General features: G+C 39.0%; 1 long non-coding RNA gene across 1 annotated transcript in view; it reads right to left on the bottom strand.

Moving 5' to 3' along the window:
• Window positions 1–14,882: 14,882 nt before the first annotated feature.
• LOC128314727 (uncharacterized) overlaps window positions 14,883–24,387 on the bottom strand; it is a 56,888-nt gene continuing 47,383 nt past the window's right edge. Inside the window, exons 6-7 of the long non-coding RNA XR_008296674.1 lie at window positions 21,513–21,620; window positions 14,883–16,690 (exon numbers count right to left, since the gene is read on the bottom strand). This is a non-coding gene — a long non-coding RNA (uncharacterized LOC128314727). The remainder of the gene's footprint in view (window positions 16,691–21,512; window positions 21,621–24,387) is intronic.

Raw genomic sequence — 24,387 nt, 5'->3', positions numbered from 1 at the left:
CAAGGAAGAGTAGCCTGCTTCTCTGTTAGTCATCCAGTTCCTAGTTGAGGCCCAGGATGGCTTCCTGCTCTTGGATACTGAGAGATAGGCCATTATCCTATATAAATAACTCTTTTTTGCCTTATTCGGGGGTGTAGGGTAGGGGGGGAGTGGGGGGTTCTATTTCTTGTGACTAAAAGATGGCCTAAATTAACATTTTAACTAGTTTAAACAAGGAGTTTAAAAATTGTTACATCTTTTCTTTTTCATGTTTCCTTTGCTTCTCCTTTAAGGTACTTAGGAAGATATGCACATGGAATACTGGTACTTTTTTTTCACCTGGTACGCTTCACACTGAAGCTATTGTATTTATATTCAGTTAAACTGGGGCTTTGAACCAGTGAAAGAGGAAAGCTCTAATAAGCATCAAAACTGACTCGGTGTGTTGATTCAATTCCTACATAATGACGGTATCTATATGCATGCACATTATAATGTTCTGACACACACGAGAGTGTGCCTCCCTGTCATAATTTCCTGTTTTAATGAAGGTCCACACAGCATCCCACATCTTCCCCAGGCTTTCCAAGCACCATTGGATGTACTGCGTTAGAAGAGACGATTGGCAGACCACCTCAGGCTAAACTTACTGGTGAGCCTTCTGTTACTCTTGGCTCCACTCCAAGATAGCAGTTTGCAACCACTGGATAAATAAATCGAAACGAGACGCTCAATTATATCTACTGTCATAACCATCCAAAGAGGTCCACCAAGCCTCGTTTTCTACTGGAAAGACGCGTGAGGAATGGCAACATGTTCTTTATTCTGAAGGAGATATTTTTACGTGTCCTCCTGAGATGTCCCGGAGGCATCAGGCTTCTGTATTTGGTGGTATTCATTTCCCCATCACATTCATTAATCTGACCGAGGCACCTGGAATACTTGAAAACTCCCAATCTACAGGTCAGTTTCAGTGTCATATTATTTTATGCAGTGAACTAGCACTCGCAGGATGAGGCAAGAGGCAGAGAGACTGTCATTCATATTCTAAATTGGGAAACTAGCAGTGAAACAGCCCTACCTTATTGCCTATGGTTATTACAATCTAGAATCTATTGTGATTTTAGAAAGCTTTACAGCAGGGGTCAGAAAACTATGGCCAGGGCCCAATCTGGCCTGCTACCTGTTTTTGCAAATAAGGCTTTATTGGAACATAACCATGCTCATTCTTTTAAGTATTATCTATGACTGCTTTCATGCTATAAAAAGCAGAGCTGAGTAGTTGCAAAAGAAACCTGTATAACCCACAAATCCTCAAATATTTACTATCTGGCCATGGACAAAAAAAAAGTTTGTTAACCCTTGCTCTGGGTAATTAAATATGTATATTTTTGCCATCAAATAATAGAGGTATGAAGAATTCAATAACTGTGAGATAGCATTGAATAAATTAACCAAAGAGAATGACAAACTCTAGTCTATAAATTCCTGCCTCAGAGCACAGCCTGATACTTGGGAACATTCTGTGATAATTCTGGGGGGGAAAATCTATCTTGGATCATTATAGGATTGAGTTAAGCAGAAGTGAAGCTCATAATTTCATCCAGGGTTGCTGAACTGACTTATGGATTAGACTATCTTAGATACTTTGTATTAAGATAGGGGTGACCATTAAAATTACTTATGACAAAGAAACTCACTGGTTATTCTATTCTACATTTCTTACAAGAATCATTGAACTTAGGATGTTGCCCCATTTTTTTTTCTTTTTTACAACATAGCTCAAATTCTATCCTTCAAATGACAACAGAGGTAACTCAATACGCATTATGTCTGGCATCTGTATGCTCAGTGAAGCACAGCATTTTCTTCCTAAAACCTTCTGCTTTGTCGCACTCTATATTTCTCTGTAAGCTTACTCCATCAGTGATTTACCCTCTTTCCTGTATTTTAAATATTTTCTTCTCCATTGGCTTTCTCCAATGAATGTATAAATAGGCTCAAACATCTCTCAAATTAAAATTAAGATGACTTTGATTGTTTAGTTACTAACCTGTATCTCTCCTCTTCACAGTCAACCTTCTAAAAAGAGTGATACACATTCATTGTCTCCATCTCTTCCTTTCTCCTTCACTCATCAAGCAATGCGAGCTTGTTTCCACCCCTAACATGCCAGTGACTAAATTCACCAATATCTTAGTAACTACTAAATCTCCCCAAACATTCTTTAGTTATGTGACACGTTGGTAGAATTTGACATTTTCTCTTCTTTGCAGGCTCTCTCTCATACCATCAGCCAGTATGTTATCTCTCTCCTATTTGTGCATCACTCTATATTCTCTATGGGCTCTGTGTCTTAAAAATATTGATCTACCCAAGGGGATGCCTGGGTGGCTCAGTCGGTTAGGCATCTGACTCTTGATTTCTGCTCAGCTCATGATCTCCCAGTTTGTGAGTTCCAGCCCTGCATCGGGTTCTGTGCTGACGGTGCAGAGCCTGCTTGGGATTTTCTCTCTCCCCTCTCTCTCTCTGCCACTACCCTGCTTGCTCTCTCTCTCTCTCTCAAAAATAAATAAATAAACTTAAAAATATATATTGATCCACCCAGAATTCTATCATTTTGCTTCTTTTCTTTGGCCTTGAATATTGTAGGAATCCAAACAAGACCTGGTGAATAGATTTTGTTAACCCTATTCACCTGAATCATATAAGCAGGCACGTATTGAGCATTTATTACATGCCAGGCACCTTATTGAGTGCTTTAGATACATTCCCATTTGATTTAATTTAATTCTTTCCTGGCTTACGGGAAATATTTTTAACACCTCTTTTCACATTTAGACGACTTGCGTGAGTCAGTGAGAGTAAAAGCTGACTCAAAGCTGGCTATTTTGACAGATGGCCTATGCCCTTAACAGTGACACTATGCATGTCCACGGCTTTTCACTACATCGTCTTTGTGATTCCCATATATCTCTCCAGACTTCTCTCCTGAGGCCTAGATCGGTAGCTTCAACTGATAAGCTCCTCCAAGTCATCATGCGCAAATCTGAACTCATGATCTTTGTTCCAAATCTTTCCTCTTCGGGTGTTCCCTATCTTAGTGAACAGCAACTGCCATCTACTCTTCCAGTCAGAAACTTCAAAACCACCCTGTTCTGTCCCTCACCCCGTCCCTGTCCTCTACACTCCAGTCACTGTAGCGTGTCAATTTTACCTTCTTTTAGCTCTCTATCCGTTACCCCTTTTCCACCTCTTCTGCCTGTGTCCCCCATCAGGCCATTCTTGACAGCCTTACGAATATCCCTGTTTTCAGTCTTCTGCCCTGCCCCCAATTCGTCCTGCACGGTATTGCTAGCAAGCGAGCAAGAAGCTGACCATGTTCCCCTCCCTACTAAAATTCCTCAGGGGTTCCTCATCGCTCGCAGGGTAAGATTGAAGTTCCCTCACTCAGATGCAAAAGGCCCTTTAGCGTCTCTCCCTTCCCACCTATCCAGCGTCTTGCTCTGGTGGCTCCCCCTCCCCCACCCCTAACACCGCAGGCTCAGTGCTCACAGCTGCCTAAACAGGCCGCGTTTCTTACACCCTATTCCCTCCGCTTGGAATGTCCTCTCTCCTGTTTCCTTGTTGGTCTGCGTGGCAAGCTTTCCTTCAACAACCAGGTCGAGTGTTGACCACTTTTGTGAAGCCTTTCCTGAATTTCCCAGGGGGAGGTGCCCCTTTCTCTGTGCCCACAATGGAACTTGCATGCAATGCCAGTACAGCTTACAATGAATTAAATGTGTTTGTACTTGTTTCCTCCGTTGATTTGAACAACGTGGATCCTGTATTTTTACATGCATATGTAGATTTTTTTATATGCACGATCCCCTATTGCCTGGCACAGATCCTCAACAAATATTTGTTGATTAATGATTAAAGAAACATAAAAGGGAAGGGAGGCAAGAAAGGAAGGAAGAGAGAAACAAAAGGAGGACCCTTCAGAGCTGTAAGAAAAGACTCCAGATTCCTTGTAATTCTCTATCGCCTTTTCTTTTAAGTAATCTTGGCCCTGGAGTGTTTGGGTGGCTCAGTCGGTTAAGCTGCTGACTTTGGCTCAGGTCATGATCTCAGGGCTTCTGAGTTGGAGCCCTGCGTCAGGCTCTTTGCTGACAGAGCCTGGAGCCTGCTTCAGATTCTGTGTCTCTCTCTCTCCTTCTCTCTCTCTCTCTCTCTGCCCTTCCCCCACCAGCACTCTGTCTCTCTCTCTCTCTGTCTCTCTCTCTGTTAAAAATAAATAAACTTAAAAAAAGTTTAAATAATCTTGGCCCTCCCAGTGTTAAGTATCTGAATCATGACCAAGACTTCTGTTCTCACCCATTTGGATATAAATACTGAAGCCACCCTCTACAGCCAGGTAGGCTCCTTCTAAATTTTCCTCCTTATTGGAAGATCTTTTGCCAGCTACCAGCTTCTTCTCCAATCTTACTTCTTTTTCTCAACACTCCTGATTACACAACAATTTCATAAACAAAGAAAGCAACATTTTCTTTTGAAAGTGGCAATGACTCAATAATAGCACCAGACTGACCAGGAATCATGTATTATATTTAAATAATTTGTCTGAATATATTTCTACTGCGTAAAAACGCAACATCAAAGACTTAGAAGCTAACCGTTCTGAACATTTTATTCATCATTCAAAATATACATTAATCCAAAAACTTGTCAATTTCTCAAGGAAATTTTGGCATTTTGTTTCCTTTCAATTTTTTTTAACGTTTATTTATTATTGAGAGACACAGAGACACAGAGCGTGAGCGGTGGAGGGGCAGAGAGAGGGAGACACAGAATCCGAAGCAGACTCCAGGCTCTGAGCTGTCAGCACAGAGCCCGACACGGGGCCTGAACCCACAAACCAGGAGATCATGACCTGAGCTGAAGTCGGACGCTCAACTGACTGAGCCACCTAGACACCCCACATTTTGTTTCCTTTGAATTAAGAAAGCTATATGTGATAAATAAAGTCAGTCGTCACTCTGAGGGTGAATGGAGACGATAACCAAGTGGTGATGTTGCCCATGTAAAACGATCTTTGGCACGTTGGGGTAGGGGTAGGGAAGACAGACCACGTCTGTATAGGTAAAGAGAGAAATTGACAGTATACAGTTGTCAAGGACGCAATGTGTTAGGCAGTTTTGCAAGTCAAGGGGTTAAAACGTAATCACTAGGTGGAGAAATCACTGCTCTTAACATATGACAGTACTGGGAATCCGTTAACTCGATGGGAAATACGGTCAGAAAGGAGATTACAGTCTCTAATATTTTGCACTTAATTCCCTTGTCAGTTTTCACACACTTCTCAAAAGTAGTATCTGCTAATGAAATAGTTTGTCTTTTCAAAATTAGCCCATGAGATAGCAAATATTTATGTAAGTAGAAGAAAACATAACTTTTCAATATTTAAACGATCAAAAACTAAGACTGAAGGGAACAATTGCTTTTGCAGTCCCTCTTTCTGTGGTCAGCTTTCCTTCAGCTAATTCACTACCAAAATAGAGCAGGTCTTTATCTTAGTCTTCATATTTATTTAAACCAAGGCTATGACTGAAACAAACAATATTCTCTTCCTGTTTCCTTAGTGTAACAAAACATTGTCCCAAGGAGGTTTATTCTCTGGACATGCTCTCTCACTCTCTCCTGTAAGGTCAGGCTTCTTTTTTTCTTCTTTTCTTTCTCTTTCTTTTTTATCATTCTACTCTTCCTTTAGCTATTTTCCTTTCCTTCCGGAGATACGCTTTCCAAGGCCAACTCCCGATATTTCTCTCATTTGCCTGTTGCTGTGGTTCCATGACATTACTTATTCTTCCTTCGACAGGTTAAGTTTCCCACTCTCCAGCTTCTGTTCCTATAGTTCCCGATTGCAAGTATAGTTTGGATTACTAATAACTTTTATTCTGTTCTGAGGGACGTTATGTTGATATCTTACCTATTATGAAAGGGTTCCTCATTGTAGTTGCTGCAGAACTCTTTGAATTACAAAAAGACTTTTCTCTTTCTTATCAACAATACTTGCCTTCCGTTCTTTTGATTTTCAAAGCATAAGAGTCTGTCCTCAATTAAAAATATAGAACATCAGTACTCCAAAACCACCTCAGGCAGCACAAACCATAATTTTTTGCTATATTCAGCTACTCTCAAAACCCATTAAGACATGTGAGATTTAGAAAAGTTTTCACTGGAACTGCTCCCCATTGAAGTCCCTAGGTAACCTAACTTTTATTTTTTGCAGTAAATTCAATTCCCGGGAGACTACATAGTTGTACCATATTAACTTAAACCTCTTATGAGATCAGAATACACTAAGTTACAGTTTCAAATGCATTAAGTTACAGTTTAAAAACTCTTGACTTCAACAGAAGATTGTTATAAGAAAAAATATTATGAATACACTTTTATATTGATTATAGAATTGTTGCTTGGGGTATTTTTCTCAAGTAATAGGAGTTCGTAGCCTCTCTATAAAAGTGCTTACTGAGAAATTTCTTTTGGAATTTAGTTGCAGGGAATAGGCTCTTGGGAAATGTGGACACAATTTCTCTTTTCTGATAATAGCTGTAATGTATTTCTACCCCACCCTCGAAGTCCCCATCTGCCCCACCGCAGGCTAGTAGGATACTCAGGGGAAAATTTGGTACTCAGTCATATGCACTATCAATGTCTTTAAAATTTCTGACATGTGTATGATACCTTCATGATGTTTGCCGTTTGTTTCCTCGCCCTCCCAGAAAAATTTATATTCTCACCTTAATCAGATCATCTTTTTTTGCTTTAACAAATGTATTTTAAAAGAACGATTGAGTTTGATGTGGTAGGTACATTTTGAATTCATATTCAAATAAATAGTAAGCTATTAGGATAAAAAGTTATTATATGCCTCATGCTTACAAATCATCTCACATGCTATCAGTGGTATAATTATCATATATCGGAAAACATCAAACTGTGTTAAGTTCTAGGATTGACTTATTTTGGTTCTGAGTTTCTATTTAACAACTTTATTGTATATCTCTTTTGTTGCCTCAAAGTAACTTGCTAAAAGGGACTTGACCACAGATGGTAGAATTCTAAGTGCAATAAATTTATGCAAAACAAAACAAAACAAAAGAAGAAAAGTAGAAGAAGAAGGTGAAGTAGAAGGCGAAGAAGAAGGAGGAAGAGGATTGGGTTTTTGGTTCTCAGAGTTGAAAAGTCTAAGATGGACTTCTTTTTTTTTTTTTTTTTTTTCCTAAATGTTTATTTTTGAGAGAGAGAGAGCATGGAGAAGGGGCAGAGAGAGAGAGAGAGGATCCGAAGCAGGCTTTGCACTGGCAGCAGACAGCACGATGCAGGGCTTGAACTCATGAACTGTGAGATCATGATCTGAGCTGAAGTCAGACACTTAACCTACTGAGCCACCCGGGTGCACCAAGATAGACTTCTTAAAGCTTAGCTGGATCTAGGGCTCATTGACATCAGTGGGTCCCAGCCCTTTGTTATCCACATTTCAACTTTATTCTATGTAGCTACAGTTCACAGGCAGTTTCTATCCATGCGCTGGCTCCCTGCAGCTCCAACACTTAGCACCTACCAGCTTAGCAATTTCAAGAAAAACTCAACTGCTTTGTTCCTACAATCTGAGCAGAAGTCTTCAGTCTGACTCTCATTGCCCCCAGGTTCATGTGCTCATTACTTAACCAATCACTGTGGCATGGAGGGTGCAGTGTTCTAACTGGTAAAGTTTGGACCAGGCACCCAGGGGAGATGGGTCAGTTCTACCCACACCATATATTCTTATAGAAAGGTAGATAGTTTCTGAGGTAAAAGAGAGGTGTGGTAAAAGAGCTGATATGAACTCAGTGTTTGTATTGGCTCATCCCAGGAAGACTTCTGGAGTTAAAATGGCTCTTTAGGGGCACCTGGGTGGCTCAGTTGGTTAAGCATCCAACACTCGATTTTGGCTTCAGGTCATGATCTCACGGTTCATGAGTTTGAGTCCCGTGTCGGGCTCTGCACTGACAGTGTGGAGTCCGCTTGGAATTCTCTTTCTCTCCCTCTCTCTCTGCTCCTCCCCTGCTTGCTTGCACGTGCTCTCTCTCTCTCAAAATAAATAAATAAACCTTAAAATAAAATAAAATAAAACGGCCATTTAGAGTATTCCCACAATGACATCAATTAGTCACTGGATATAAACTACCACAGAAGGGACATGCCATTGGGTAGGATTGCTCTCTATAGTGGGAGCAATCCCTGGAGAGGCTGGCAGCTGAAAGCTGTCTGCCAATAGCTCTCCTAGGGGCTGGGGTCACAAGTCCTCCTGGGAGGAGGATCCGAGTGACTTGTCACAATGTCCCCACTGTCCCCACCGCAGTTAACTGTCTCATGCAGAAGGTCATAAGATACAAATATACAAATATCTATCTACTTCATAGCTTATACAGTCCTTTTGCAAAGAATCTCATGGAGTATTATAGTTACCTCAAAACCTTAAGGGGAAGAGATCTGAAGGGGAAAAAAGTGACCATTTACTAAAAGAAGGTAAAATGTGATAGGCAGATTTTTGGATTTCATAGACCAATGAAATTGTCCTTAAAAATTGAGATGACAAACATAAGCTTACCACCTTCTATATTTACCAAGTAGGAATTTTTTTTTCACACAGTCATTACAGAGATAAGTTATTTGAAACTAAAAGTTAGGATGGAACCAACACCAGAATAAAGGACAACTTATGTTTAAATTAATATACCTTCATAAAAATGTACTACATTGTTATGTATCTTATTCATCATGGACAGGAGAGAAGTATGTCACCAGCTGTATGATTGTCGACTGGTATTTAGGAATCATTATCATATGTGAGACTCAAACCAACAAAAAACAATCAAACCCAAACAACCTACTATGGAGGTTCCTTGGTAGCACATCCGGGAAAACTTTGTAGGAAAGGTCACATTAAATCTGGACAGTTCTGGAAAGCCAGGTAGCAGGGTGAGTCAGGGGAGAGGTTTCAGGTTAAGCGAAGAATGTGGGCAAAGACAAAGAGTAGGGCGCAATCACATAATGAAATGTAGTCATCCTGCTCAGGAGGGACATTAGTCATATAGAAGAGGGTTGAGCAATGAAACTAAAGTATGTTGGGACTTGATTATTCAGTAAGCAGTCAGATATATTAGAGGTTTTTGAGCTAGGAATTTACGTGATTAGGTTTATGCTTTAGGAAAAATAACTTATTAGTAAATAGGCTTTACTTATGAAATATACTTAAAATGGACCATATGGTAGAGAGTTTGTGTCTTGTTACAAGACTCTTGTTGTAGTCTGTGAAAAGTAAGAGGAAAAAGCCAATTAGGAATTTGGCCTTGAGAATATTAAGGAGGAAATGGATGTGGCAAATACAGTAGGAATAGAATCAACAATATTTGGCAATGTATGGAATGTGAGAGCTTAAGGAGAAGGAGGAGAATGATAGTGGTAGTTTCATTAATAGAGAAAGAGAGTGAGCAAGAGAGAGATTTTGAAAAAAGATAAAAAGATCAGTTGCAGGCATCATAAATCTCAATATTCTGTGTTTAGAGATGACTAAGAGACGGCTGGAGAGAAAGTCTATTTCTAAAAAAATGCTTCTTCTTTCACGCTATCATATTGTGAATTGTTCAGTGTCAACCAACGATAAATGAAAGCAGCCTTTGCTTTGCATGTTAACTGCATCTTGTGCAAATCAGAACTGCTTCCTCACTGCTCACTGAGATTGAATCTCCGTCAACATGGTACCATGCAAAGTGAGAGCTCCCTGCACATAGGTGAGCCTCCCTATTTTTTCTAATGTTTTATTTATTTTTTGAGAGCGTGCAAGCAGGGGAGGGGCAAAGAGAGAAGTGGACAGAGGATCCAAAGCGGGTGCTGCACCGACAGGCTGACAGCAGTGAGCCCGATGTGGAGCTGAAACTCACGAACCGCAAGATCATGACCGGAGCTGAAACGAGACGCTCAACTGACTGAGCCACCCAGGTGCCCTGGGCCTCCTTATTTTTACTCCATGTTGTGATTATTGGCAAATTGCCCAGTTGATGTTTCATGACCACTGATGAAATGTATTGAATTTATTGCTTGTGCATCTGTGTCATTACCTCATAGATTCCTAGTTACTTTGCTCTAAAAAGGAGAGAAACCAAAGTGGCCGAATAGCAGGGAACTCTGTCACCTTCTGCCCTCACACATAATTCTATAGCCATTACTTATATTTGAAACTGTATTTGATTTCAGTCTACCTAAGTTTGCCTCATCATTCACAGGTGTTTGTAATGCTGTATTTTTCCTCTATATGAATTCCAGAGGTAAAGTTATGCTATCATGTTTCACCTTTCCATTAGTATAGTAGTTGTAGTTTGGAAACTTTTGGTTGTTACAGTATTTTGGTGTTTTTGTTATGGGTACTTTGTACATAATACCAACTACCTGGATTTAGAGAGAAGTCACTGAGACCAGAAGCAGAGTGGGTTAGTGGGTAGAAACCATGGTAACAGCAACATCCAGTCAGAGTGAAGGCAACAGTGGGCACCAACATGTAAAAGTGGGGCATCTCGGTGGGTGGCAAGAGCAAAATGAGACATGTGATATCTGACATCTAGACGCAGTTGCCATCTGAGAGGCTGGTGCACAAATCATAGGCCTTCCAACAATGACAGAGATGTTTCTGGGACAAAATTTCAAACCCAGAGGCTTAAGTGTTAGAAATGGGCAACTAGGCAAAACATTGGGAATGAAGCTAAGGGTTCAGGACAACACAGGGGTCCAATTATTTGAATTATGTGGTGTAAAAATTGTGACTTAGGAATAGTAAATTAAACCAGTGGTGTGGTATCTTTGGAACAAAATCATAGAAAATTGGCCTAAAACCAGGCTTTGCCTAATGAAAGCTGCTTGGGTACTTACTGCCTGCAGTCAAAAGGAAATGCCATGGGGTGGGCAGATCGAAGGGCCTAGAGATGACCTGCCATGTGATGGCCTGATGGAAGCTGATAGCCGATGTCATAGTTTAAGAACTAGATTTGATGGCAGGCTATACAACACCCGTGAAAAAGAATTAACACCAACTACTGATGACACGCCGTGACATCCCTCAGATTCATTGGTTGTCTTGATTTGGCTTTCTTCTTTTCTATGTCATTAGAGCCTATATTCTCTCAGTAAAATATTTTTATGATGGTCTAAGTCTATTCTTGATTACGGACGCTACTGGAAGTCTTTAGTCTTTCTCGTGATTCTTGCTCAGACTTGTTCTTTGCTTTCTTGGATTGTACAATCAATTAAGAAGTTTTTGCTGTTAATAGAACAAATGGTCCATGTGCTCTCCTTGGATGAATTTCAGTTTGTTAACTTGCACAGGAAAGAAATTACACAAACTGTGCTTTATCAGATTTGAGTCTGGTTTTACATTTCATTTTTTATTTAAAAAGTTTTCACATTTATTTTTGAGAGACAGAGCATGAGTGGGGGCGAGGCAGAGAGAGAGGGAGATACAGAATCTGAAGCAGGATCCAGGCTCTGAGCTGTCAGCACAGAACCCAACATGGAGCTTGAATTCATGGGCTGTGAGATCATGACCTGAGCTGAGGTCAAACGCTTAACCGACCCAGCCACCCAGGCGCCCCTAGCTATACATTTTAAAGATTAGGTATCTACTATTTCAGTTTCTTAGTAATTGTATTTAAGAATAATAAGTTTGCGGGGCACCTGGGTGGTTCAGTCGGTTGAGCGTCCGACTTTGGCTCAGGTCATGATCTCAGTTTGTGGGTTTGAGCCCCACATCAGGCTCTGTGCTGACGGTTTGCTCGGACCTGGAGCCTGCTTCGGATTCTGTGTCTCCTTCTCTCTCTTCCTCTCCCCCACTCACGCTTTGTCTCACTCTGTTTCTCAAAAATAAATAAATGTAAAAAAAAATTTTAAGAATAATAAGTTTGCTTTGTTATTCTTTTTAATTCTTTCCCTCTTTTAACGGAAAATTAAGATAAATATAACATGATTGCTATGTGAAATTCCATTATTGGTTTGTAAATTTCATATTAAGTTGTACTAGTTCAATATCATACTAGTGCAAAAAAAAAAAAAAGACAACTACAGTGGGATTTGTATGCCCTGGGGGTAAATTTCATCACATAGAATGTTTTTACTTAGCATGTACTTCTCACATGCAATTAGCTTTCAGCAACTCAGTTTTACCTGTGTGTGTGTTCTTTTACATCAACCAACTCGTTGTTTGAGTCGGATCTTTACTGTTTGCTTTACTTAAATCTCCCAAGCTTGTGATTCAGAGCTCACCAAAATCTCAGTCTAGATGAGAGTTTTTAATTGTTCAGATTGAGCTTTCTTCTTCTTTAGCAAGGTTCATTCTTTGTTTTAACCTCTCTCCTCAAGTTCTCTGCTCTTTATTAATCAATTCAGTCAGTCAATCAATAAATCTATATCCATCTGTTCATTCATCAGACACTTGTTTCAGACCATGCCATGTATGGCAGTTGGCTAAGCAGAGGAGAATCAAAGGTGAATGAGACTTGGCCTCATAAGCCGATTCTTGCCTCTATGCTTTGCTCACTCTGTGGCTTGCCCTTCAACTAGTGAGCGAACCCTATCAATTCTGACACGTTTCCTGCCAAATCTGTTCCTTGCTGCTCCTACCAGTCTCCATTAACATCATCTTAGATCAGATGTCTATTCTGTCTTTGGGATAACTGCAGTTGCTAATTACTTGAACTCTCTTCCGATTCATATTCAACTCTGCAGTCAGAAGATCTTCCTGAAATGCAAGTCAGATCTTGTCACAAGCTACTCAAAATCCCTTCAGTATCTTCCAGTCCCCTTACAGTGACGTCCAGATCATTAATGTTCTTTTCCGGACCTGGCTCAAGCATCTGCCTCATCCCTTGGCACTTCCTCCCTGAAACTCTGCAGTAACTTGAACATGTGCTCTTCTACCTTTGGGTCTTCTGATGAGCTTTCCCTTCTAACTCTTCACCTTGACATTCTTTATCTCCCCACTTCCTTCACCACCATTTTCCTAGCTAATTCCAACACATGCTTAATGTCTCAGCTTTGGTATCACTACTTCTGGGTTAGGTATCTCTTCTATGTGTACCTTTGCCATGGCACTGAAACTGCTTCTCATCTTTTTCTGTTGCCATTTATATCCCTGTCATCTTGTTGGTTTTTTTTAAATGTTTATTTATTTTTGAAAGAGAGAGAGAGAGCAGGGGAGTGGCAGAGAAAGAGGGAGACGGGGGATCTGACGAAGGCTCTGGTCTGTCAGCACAGAGCCCAATGCGGGGCTCAAACTCACAAACCCTGAGATCATGACCTAAGCCAAAGTCTGATGTTTAACAGACTGAGCCACCCAGGTGCTCCCCTGTCTTCTTGTTTTTATGTCTCTTCTTGTCTTTATAAGAGACAGGGAAATGTCTATACCACTCCACATACCTGGAAACTAGCTTAAGTGTTTGCTACATCATATGCGCTAAGTGCTTGTTGAATGAGTGGATGATTGAACAAGAGGACACCCCATCAAATATTTCAAGTGTTTTAAGAAAATACTTATAGGGGCACTTGGCTGGCTCAGTCAGTGGAGCGTGCAACTCAAACTCAGGTTTGTGAGTCTGAGCTCCAGGATGGGTATAGATTACTTAAAAAAATTTTTTTAAATCTTTTACAAAAAGGAAATACTTATAGATATTTTTAAAAATGCCATTAGAGCCCATTTTTTATACTCCATACTAGGACAATAAATAGAAAATAACCAACGACTTGGTTGTTAGTTCTCACATCTGGAATAAGAGAAAAAGTAGCTGTGGGAATGGAGTCACTATGCTTTGTGTGATGTATAAAATGCCGAGTGCAGCCAATTTGTGACACGGACTTAGATTTAGACTTCTTAACTCGAATCTCTGGATTTCATTTTCTTTTTTCTCCCCATTAAATGACCCACAAAAGCAATCTCTCTCCCACCTTTTAAAAATCATTCTCCATACCAGTCTTTAAAATAGCATACTTCCCTAGGGAACTGAAATAGTGGAAAGCCACTAAACCAGGGGTGTAAAATCTGAAAATAGAGGGGACCACATTTACCTCAAGTTCAGGTGCATACTAGTCAAGCCACTTTATTGATCTAGAAAATTAGAGGTGTTGGATCACCTAGCACTTGGCGTTCTATAATACATTTTAAATAGGAGTTAATTTCCAAATTTTCAACTTCTATAAAAGTTGCAGTAAAATACCGACTTCATAAAGTAAGGTATATTTCTATATGCCTCTGCATTTAAATTACCTTAGCTTGCATGTAAATCCTTCTATGACAGGAATCTCTGCTTTAAACTGGACTGGATCCACTGCAGGAATTTAGGCATAATTGGACATTTTTGAAAGCTAGTGGGATAAGTGTAAGTAGATCCTGATTTTTATGGATAGATTGTCATGAGGATTTTTGTTTTGCACTATCAGAAGTCGAGGAAGTTTTGTGCCTGGGTGCCTGGGAGCTAGACATAAATGTTATGGTGAGCAACATGTCTCTTTCCTGACCTCTTATTAAATCAGAGCCTCTTGGGGGAGAGGTGCTTTGGGTGGAAGCTGAAGAAGCATTTTCATAAGAGAAGACAAGGTTTGGGAGAAGAACATTTTCTACAATTCGTGGCGGGACACATTGCCACACAGGCACAATGAGTTGTTACCGGAATGTGGTACCATTTCTGATCCCTAAACTGAAGATTTAGGACACATTGAGAGACACAGCTCTTACCAGTGATCATATGGCCCTTCAAAGGGCTTCTCAAGGGAGATTGGAAAGGGGACTGGTGTGAACACGGGCAAGACACCCTTAGAGACTGAAAAAATACTGTGGTGAAGAATTTTGCAACAGACCATTGTCGCATGACATACAAAGGAAAACAACAGGCTCATTAAATTTGATTAATTGTTATTAATAAAAACTCCTTTGTATCCCCAGGATGATGAGACCAAGGAAAACTTGGATTAAATTTACAAAAGGGTCACGTGGATGCAGTTTCTAAGCCATACGCTGCTATTGTGCTATTTTTATGGAAGAAACTTACCCATCATTCTCCCATCTCCTATGCATGCTCTGTGCAAAAGTGTAGCCACAGGCCATAATGGTCTGTTGAGTATTTGAAATGTGGCTGATCTAAATTGAAACGTGCTATAAATGCAAAATACACACTGATTTCTCAGACTTAGTATGTTTCTTTTTACTTTTTAAAATGTAGCTACTAGAAAATTAAAAATCACATATATGGTTTGCATTATATTTCCATTGGATAAGGCTGCCCAATAATTCACATTTGGACACTAAATCATATGCCATTAATTTCACTTTTTAATTCATTCATGCAAAAATGTTTAGCTTGATAACATTATAAGGTCCTGGGAGGATAGGTTCTAAGTTTCTAATTTGTATTTTTCCAGATACTTAAAACACTGGTAGCATGTGATAGTTTTTACTTTATACTTGTTGATTTAAATTGATTTAAGAAGACTGTTTATTTCCATAAATCTGTGAACTACTTTCATATTGTGTCCTAGATAAGTGCATTTTGATTATAAACAGAACTGTATTATAAAAAGTATTCAGTTCAGAAAATGTGCTAATGAATAACAGAATTATTTTAATTCCATCATGAGCTCATTTTTCCATTTCTTGTTTTATATTTTTTAAATGGGAATTTCAAAAAAGAAATTAGGACAATTTTCTTCATTAATGTATTTATTTCCATAAGCCTTTGATAATTTAGTTTAAGTGGGAGGAATGTTAGTTGAATTTCTAAAATTCCAAATTATGATTTTTATTTTTAACTACTTATTTGAAAATAATTTTCCTGCAGAAGACTTGTAAGAACACACCCTTCCATCAGACTCATCATTTATATTTGCCACATTATATTATTGTATTTCTTTAAAAAAATTTTTTTTTTAATGTTTATTTTTGACACACAGAGAGAGAGAAACAGAGCATGAGCAGGGGAGGGGCAGAGAGAGAGAGTGAGACACAGAATCTGAAGCAGGCTCCAGGCTCTGAGCTGTCAGCACAGAGCCCGATGGGGCTCAAACTCACGAACTGCGAGATCATGACCTGAGCCCAAGTCGGGACACTCAATTGACTGAGCCACCCAGGTGCCCCATATTATTGTATTTCTTTATCCCCCCCCCCCAAATACTTCAGTTAGTATTTCCTAAGAAAAAGAATATTCTCCTGTAAAATCATAGCACAATGACCAAAGCCATGAAATTTAACGTAATCCAATGCAATTATCTATCATACAATGCATATTTAAATTTCACCAGTCATCTTTCTGTTATTCCTCCCTGCCCCACCCCAGTTTAGGGTCTGATTCAAGAACATGCATTGCATTCAATTGCCATGTGTTTTTTAGTTGCCTTTAATTGGGAACAGTTCCCATGTCTTTTTTTCTTCTTTCAAGGCAATGATATTTTTAAGGGTCTAAGCCAATTGTTTTATACTGTATCCTTTGATGTGAGTTTCCAAGTGATTCGAAGCAGGTTATGAGTCTTCGGACAGTAGTACAGCGTAAACGATGCTGTGATTTTCTCAGGCACCGCATCAGGAGAACGTGGCAATGTCCCACTTTGGTGATATTAGCCTGGTAAATGTGGTATCCTCTAGGTTTCTCCACTGTAAAATTGCAAATGCAATTGTAAAAAAAGTTACAGCTTTTAAAATTAATTTGCAATTCATAAATAATGAAGACAGAGATACTTCATCTATATATCTTGTTCTTCTTCAAATGGTCACCCAATTTTTAGTCTACATTGATGATTCTTACCTGAACTAACTATACTTCAAATTCAACCAAAACAGCATATCGCGACAGATTTAATGCAGAAGAAGATAACGAGGATCCAGATGAATTCTATCTAGCAGACACTAAGAGATTTGTAAAAGTGTACAGTCATGCCACTCTTCTCACTAGTTTATTTGTGGTTAGAAAAATAAAGCTATTTCCACCCAAATATGTTATTCACAGTAACAAATTATGGGTTTATGATTCCACATTTCAACTAAACTTTATTGTTATTTAAAAATGGATTGAGGGGGGCGCCTGGGTGGCACAGTCGGTTAAGCGTCCGACTTCAGCCAGGTCACGATCTCGCGGTCCGTGAGTTCCAGCCCCGCGTCAGGCTCTGGGCTGATGGCTCGGAGCCTGGAGCCTGTTTCCGATTCTGTGTCTCCCTCTCTCTCCGCCCCTCCCCCGTTCATGCTCTGTCTCTCTCTGTCCCAAAAATAAATAAACGTTGAAAAGAAAAATAAAATAAAAATAAAAATGGATTGAAACAAAGGATACAGGAGTGCTGATACATAGGGGCACATGTACCCCAATGTTTACAGAAGCACTTTCAACAATAGCCAAATTATGGAAAGAGACTAAATGTCCACCTACTGGTGAATGGATAAAGAAGATGTGGTTTATATATACAATGGAATACTACTTGGCAATGAGAAAGAATGGATTCATGCCATTTGCAGCAACATGGATGGAACTGGAGGGTACTATGCTAAGTGAAATAAGTCAGTCAGAGAAAGACAGATACCATATGTTTTCACTCATATGTGGAACTGGAGAAACTTAACAGAAGAAGACCATGGGGGAAGGGAATGGGAAAAAAATAGTTACAAACAGAGAGAGAGGGAGGCAAACCAGAAGAGACTCATAAGTACAGAGAACAAACTGAGGATAGACATAGGGGTGGGGATGGGGAGAGGGGAAAATGGGTGATGGGCACTGAGGAGGGCCCTCACTTGTTGGGATGAGCACTGGGTGTTGCATGTAAGCAATGAATCATGGGAATCTACCCCCAAAACCAAGAGCACACCGTACACACTGTATGTTAGCTAATTTGACAATAAATTATATCTTAAAAATAAAATAAAATAAAAAATAAAAATGAATTGGAAGGGGTGCCTGGGTAGCTCAGTCAGTTAAGCATCCCACTTCAGCTCAGGTCATGATCTCATGTTAGTGAGTTGGAGCCCTGTGTTGGGTTCTGTGCTGAGAGCTCGGAGCCTGGAGCCTGCTTCAAATTCTGTGTCTCCCTCTCTCTCTGCCCCTCCCCTGTTCATACTCTGTCTCTGCCTCTCTCTCAAAAGTAAATAAATATTTTTTTAAAAGATTAAAAAAAAAGAAATGATAACATATTTCTAAATGTCTCACTATTAATTTGTGACATAGTAAACATAAATATAACTCATAAACCAAAGGTCTAGGAGATCCTCTACAAGTTTGAGAGTGTAAAGGGGCCTTGAGAACAAATCTAGTCTATCTTTTGGGGAAAGGTGTCTTCAGTATCGGCCGAAGGTTTTCCACAGAAACTCCTTATCTTTTAGAGGTATGTAATGTAATATTGAGAGGTAAAATAATACGATGTCTGAAATTTGCTTGAAAATAATACCATGACGACAATGGTAGGTGTGGTAGTGATGTGGACAGTTCCAGCAGCGGTGGTGAGGAGGGTATAGATGAAATGAAACTGTGCTGTTAACTGTTGAAGCTGTGTGATTGCTACACGGAGGTTCATGATAAAGTCTTATTTTGACCAGGCTTGAAGATTTTCAAAACAAAAGTTGTTTTTAAAGGTTTCATCTCTGGATAAGCTTTTTAATGCTATGGATTTGGAGAGAATCAAGCTTAATTGCCTGAAATGTCACAATTATTTAAAACATGTTAATTATAGTTTCATAGATTTATGTAATACCTTTCTTCTGAAGGGTTCAAGCTGATTAACTTTGGCTGGTTTTTGAAACATGAATACTCATTATCTATTTCTTTGACATTTTGAACATCTTAGGGAAGTTTGCAAAGTAAGAGCAAACACGTTGAGTACACATCGAACACTATCGTTCCATAAGTAGTTTTGTATGTCTGGAATTAGCTGCAATAAAATAAATGCTGCTTGCATGAAGATTGTATTGTTCTCCTCCTAAAATGACATAGATTTCAGTTTGGTTCTTGGTTCTGCCACTTTATACTGCTTATCATGACATTAACAATAATAGACATAATATACAAACAAAGCCAAAATTTACTGATCTTAATATGTGACTGGTTTTGTGCTAAATCCTTACATTAGTTTATTCATTGGATCCTTACAACAATACTGTAAGTTACTTTAAATTTTTTTTTTTTTTTTTTTTTTAGCGATCTCTACACACAACATGGGGCTCGAACTCACCATCCCTGAACCAAGAGTCGCGTGTTCTTCTGACTGAGCCAGCCAGGAACCCCACTTTAGGTTACTTTTGTTTAGTAAATAACCTGCCAGTACATATTTGCTAAGGAGAAGAGCAAAAATTGGAAGCTAGGGCACCAATCAGCATCTCTTCAATCCACTGCATTAAGTTGTCCTATCTTACCAGCTAACTGTCTTGGGTAAGTTATTTGACCTCAGCCTTATTTTCCTCTTTTATAAAATAGGGATACAGATAGTAACTACCTCATAGGCACAAGGATTACATCAGATAAACAGATAACATACAATTGTACTCTATCCCCCTCTTAGAAATTTGTAATGTATACTAGCACTTGAGAAGTCATGTAAGAAAGAAAGTTGGTTAATTTTGTTTAACTCAATGTTTGCTAAGTTTACTTCATTATGGAGTTTCTTTGCTCCTGTAACACATACTAACATCCCACAGAACACACTTAAAATTAAACTATATGCAGAATTTTTCAAAGCTAGATTTTTGACTAATTGTTGCAGTTATTTTTATCATATTTAAATAAATAAACACCAAAGTTTTATGTAATAAACTTATTTGCCTTTTTCTAGAGTGTAAGTGACATGAGCAGATACCTGTTTAAAGAAATATTTTTCTTTTATTCATGATCAGAAAATCTGAGTTTCAGTTCTGAAATTCTGATTCAATTCAATAAATATTTATCATATGTCCTTTTTTAAAAACTTTTAAAAAAATGTTTATTTATGTGCTTTGAGAGAGAGATAGAGAGAGAGAGATTGTGCACATGCGCGAGCAGGGGAGGGCCAGAGAGAGAGAGAAAGAGAATCCCAGGCAGGCTCTAAGCCAGACAAGGGGCTCGATCCCATGAACCTTGAGATCATGATCTGAGCTGAAACCAAGAGTCAGATGATTAACCAACTGAACCACCCAGGTATTCCTTTTGTATGTCTTTTATACATCAAGTGCTGGCCTAATGCTGATAATCCAAAGATGAATTGGACGTGATAGTTATCTTCACATTGCACATAAATATATGGATTCATTTGCCTCCTCTATACAGGCACGTTCCTCTATTGTTGTTTGATTGGTTGTTTCTTTAAATAGTATTTCTTGGGGTGCCTGGGTGGGTTAGTCGGTTGAGCGATCAACTCTTGATTTCAGCTCAGGTCATCATCTCACGGTGGTAAGAGGTCATGAGATCGAGCCCTGCATCGGGCTCTGTGCCAGGTGTGGAGCCTGCTTAAGATTCTCTCCCTCTGCCCCTCTCCTGCTCTCTCTCTCTCTCTCTCTTTCTCTAAATAAATAAATATGTATGTATATATATATATATATATTTATATATACATATAAATATATATATATATAGTATAAATATTGTATATATATAAATATAGTATATACATATATTGTATTTTTGGTTAGTTCTTGCCACATTTCCAAAAGTGTATAAATGTTAGTGGAGTTAATCTAGTGGTAGAGCACAGATGATTGCATTAGGTGCTATAACACATAATGCATCGGTGCTCCCTCGAAAGGGAGGTGTATGTAAAGTGATTTCCAAAGGTGGAAGGAGCTGTAAGACCAAAGACAAAGGCTGAGAAGTCCCGCTTGATAAGAAATAGTTTATTAAGAAGACTTACAAACAGAAGCGTGTCTTTCATGGCCACAAGAGGAGATCTCCACAACCCCACCTCCCATAAGACATGCTTTTATAGCCCTAGTGAGTACATACTGGGGGGACCACCTCAGAGGGGAATGTTTGAGAATAGGTGTGTGTCATAGTCATATCTGCAGAGTAGATCAAGGACATTATGCTTTAAGTGTGTACTTAAGGGTGTGGTTAAACAGAAGAAAAGAATGGGGTGGGGGCGGTGCTGTGCTCGGAAGGCTTCAGGTCATAGAGCAGTCATTATCACAGTGGATTTGTCCAAGACGGTGTTAGTCTGGTTCACAAAACAGGTATAAATAAAGTGTCATTAAAAATCAGAGTAACTGCTCAACTTTACCCAGTGTCACTGAAAAGGATTTTATTGGGGATGTGTTATGTGAGTGGAGAAAATTAAAATGCTGACAGACACAAGAGACAGAAGTATTTCTAGGCAAAGAGAATTGTACAAAGAAGTAATGCCAGAAAAGTCCACGTTTCACGCCAATAGGAGTAGGTAAGGGTGTCAGGCCAACAAATAGAAATATAAAAACATAACTGGGAACAAAATACGAAGGCTCTTTAAATATTATTTAAGGATTTTGAGGAAATTACCTGTGATTCTCGTAAGTATGACTTTATGACATGGGTGAGGACACTTCAGTGTCAGAAGGCCAATTCTTTAAGATCCTGAAGAGGAACTTTCATGCGTGTGTTAAAGTTCTACCAAAGAGATAAAATATGCTAAATCACTACTGCGCACAATAGCATTCGGCCACTATCTTTCAATAAAATACTTGTCATAAACTATGTAATTATCCTGGTTTTTTTAAAGTATGTCCAGTTTTGATTTTTTTCAAACTGTTTAATTTCAGTCTATTTCTTAAAACAAGACAGCAAAGAAAAACTAAAAGAAAGCACACACACAATGAAAAAAATAAAATTAAAGTGTTGCCAGATGCATGAGTCCAACATCTTAGTCAGAAACTTAGCAGAGTTGTGCACTACATAACGGCAATATCATAGGAGGTTTTCGAAACTCTTGGCGTGTTGGTAATTGGGAATCTTACATTTTTCGCCAACAGAGAAACTGCTTAATTCAACTAGAAAGTGTGACATAAACCCAACACTGACCTCACTTAATGACTAGCCAAATAAAAACAGAAGTTTAGAGGTTTCACAGCTGCTGACAGAGTCGATGGAAAGAATTATTTTGGAATATTCTTACTGTTGCTAAAGAAGGAAACTAAAGAGGTCAGAAATAAGAAACCAGGAAGAAAACAAGCCTGTCAGCATTCAAAACTGATTACAAGGGAATTACTTTGTGGTTAAAAATCCACAGTGTTTCAGCAACTTTATTTAGGAATGTTTATCCCAGAGGACTTTCATTGCATGTATTTTGCTACAAATAAATTTGCTTACCTTAACTCCATAAAGAGCTTTATAAACCACAACTGGTTGGATTTGAATTTGCTAGCTTTCACAACTGCTACCATCTCCATTGAAAACCAAGAGGCTTTCAGGGTGTGGGAGGGACCCTGGCAGTCACAGGGTCCAATTAGGTGGCTGTCCCTTTTGTTATGGTTCACATCTTAGAAGAAGTCAGATAATGAGCCCCAGCGCCCACCATTAGCAAGTAGGACCCTGTTAATCGTGTAGAGGGCCCTTATGATGAGTGTGACAAAAGGAAATATGGTGTTTTTCTAGCCTACACCAATTAGACAGTTTATTTTCATTCTATCTTTTGCTTTAATACTTGTGGAATAAATAATTATTGAAAAATTTAATGTAATGATTTCTTTGAACAAACAAAAGAATCTCTCACTTGGGTTGGATAACCAGATGCCTGTAATGTGGGGTAGTGGGCGGTACATCAGATGAGATTCAGGGGGCCTATGCTCCATTTTCTACTCATTTACTATTTGATTACCCTTGTCTAAGGCTAACTTCCTCAGTACCAGCTTCATCATATTTGTTTATTATTATTATTTTTAATGCTTATTTTTGGGAGACAGAGCAGGAAAGGGGCGGGGGTGGGGTGGGGTGACGGGGACAGAGGATCCAAGGCTGGCAATCTGCTGACAGCAGACAGCCCAATGTGAGGTTTGAACTCACGAATCGTGAGATCATGACTTGAGCCCAAGTCGGATGCTTAACTGACAGAGCTACCCTGGTGCCCCAGCTTCATCATCTTTAATATGGAGGTGATGATGACATATCATAATGATGGGGGGATCAAGAGAGATTATGTATCCCAAAGTAGCTCATTAAAGCAATAATTTGCTATATTGCCTCAATTCTCCACCTTCCCATAAACACATCTTAACTTCTCATAGTTCCTTGAACTCAGAGTTAGATTAAGGCATGGCATGGACAGATTAAGCTGAGTGCCAACCTATAAAATTGCTGCACAGCCCTGGATTACATTGGAAGTATATTGCCAGATAATGCAGGCTTTGACCTGTCATCCTTGGCAAAGTGTAAATTTCTGGTTTCATTTCTGCCAAAAGAGGCATGCCTTCGAGCAGAAATAAAAATACAAAACTCCCCTTGCTAGAATTAGCTATCTATGCTGAGCTTTCTTTCAAACAAGCAGTTACAAACCAGCTACAATTCCAAGGACCAAAGTGCAGGTCACAATGCTGCTTAATGGGGACATAATTCATCTTAAAAAAAAAATGAATCTATGGATATGTATCCCACTAAGTTGTCACATATTTTCAGAATATTGGCTATGCTTTGACCAGAAGTCAATCGGTGAAGAAATTTGTTTCTATGTAAAATCTTTATAACCCTCCATACTCTCTAAATAGATGCTCAACAAGAAGTTTTTGTATATTAGTTAAAAGGGGTGCCAATTCGCCTGCCAACATTGCTTGGATTTTCTCGCACTCGCTATACTTTTCCACATATTTCCATCTACATGCATGCTGTCTTTACACCACTTTGTTCACTACTCACTTTTGAGTCAATTAAAAAATCAATTCCTATATGATACCTTCCTTTCCCCCTTAGTTCCCTAGAGGGAATTATGATATTTTTGTAATTCTAAGACATCAACTTTTTTTGGGTGGATCAAAACAAAACCAATAGAATATTAAAGATATGCATCAGTTAAAGACGTGTTCCATCAGAAAAATGCTAAGGTGGTCAAACAAATTTTAACATCTAGAAAATACAGTAGTTGCTTATTCCTATGAGTATCTCTAGCACATAGAAGTATTTCAGTACTTCTCACACCTTATATATTATAAGGGATGTAAATTTGCCACGTGAGACTTGGGTAAACCAAAAGCTGTATTGCCTTATTTAAAAAATCAAAATAAATCTTGCTCTGAAGTCTCTTTTCAACTCCTTTTATATTAATGACTCCAGAGCCCTTCTTCAAAATTGTTCATGATTCCCGGGGGATATTATATAGATCATTCTATATCATCATAGAAGAAAGTATTCTTTTCCTTTCTTTCTTTTTTTTTTTTTTTAAGTAGGC

The sequence above is a fragment of the Acinonyx jubatus genome, chromosome A2 (assembly GCF_027475565.1).
Source record: "Acinonyx jubatus isolate Ajub_Pintada_27869175 chromosome A2, VMU_Ajub_asm_v1.0, whole genome shotgun sequence".
Lineage (NCBI taxonomy): Eukaryota > Metazoa > Chordata > Mammalia > Carnivora > Felidae > Acinonyx > Acinonyx jubatus.
Note: the sequence above shows the minus strand (reverse complement) of the source record. Positions and strands in the feature narration are given on the sequence as shown.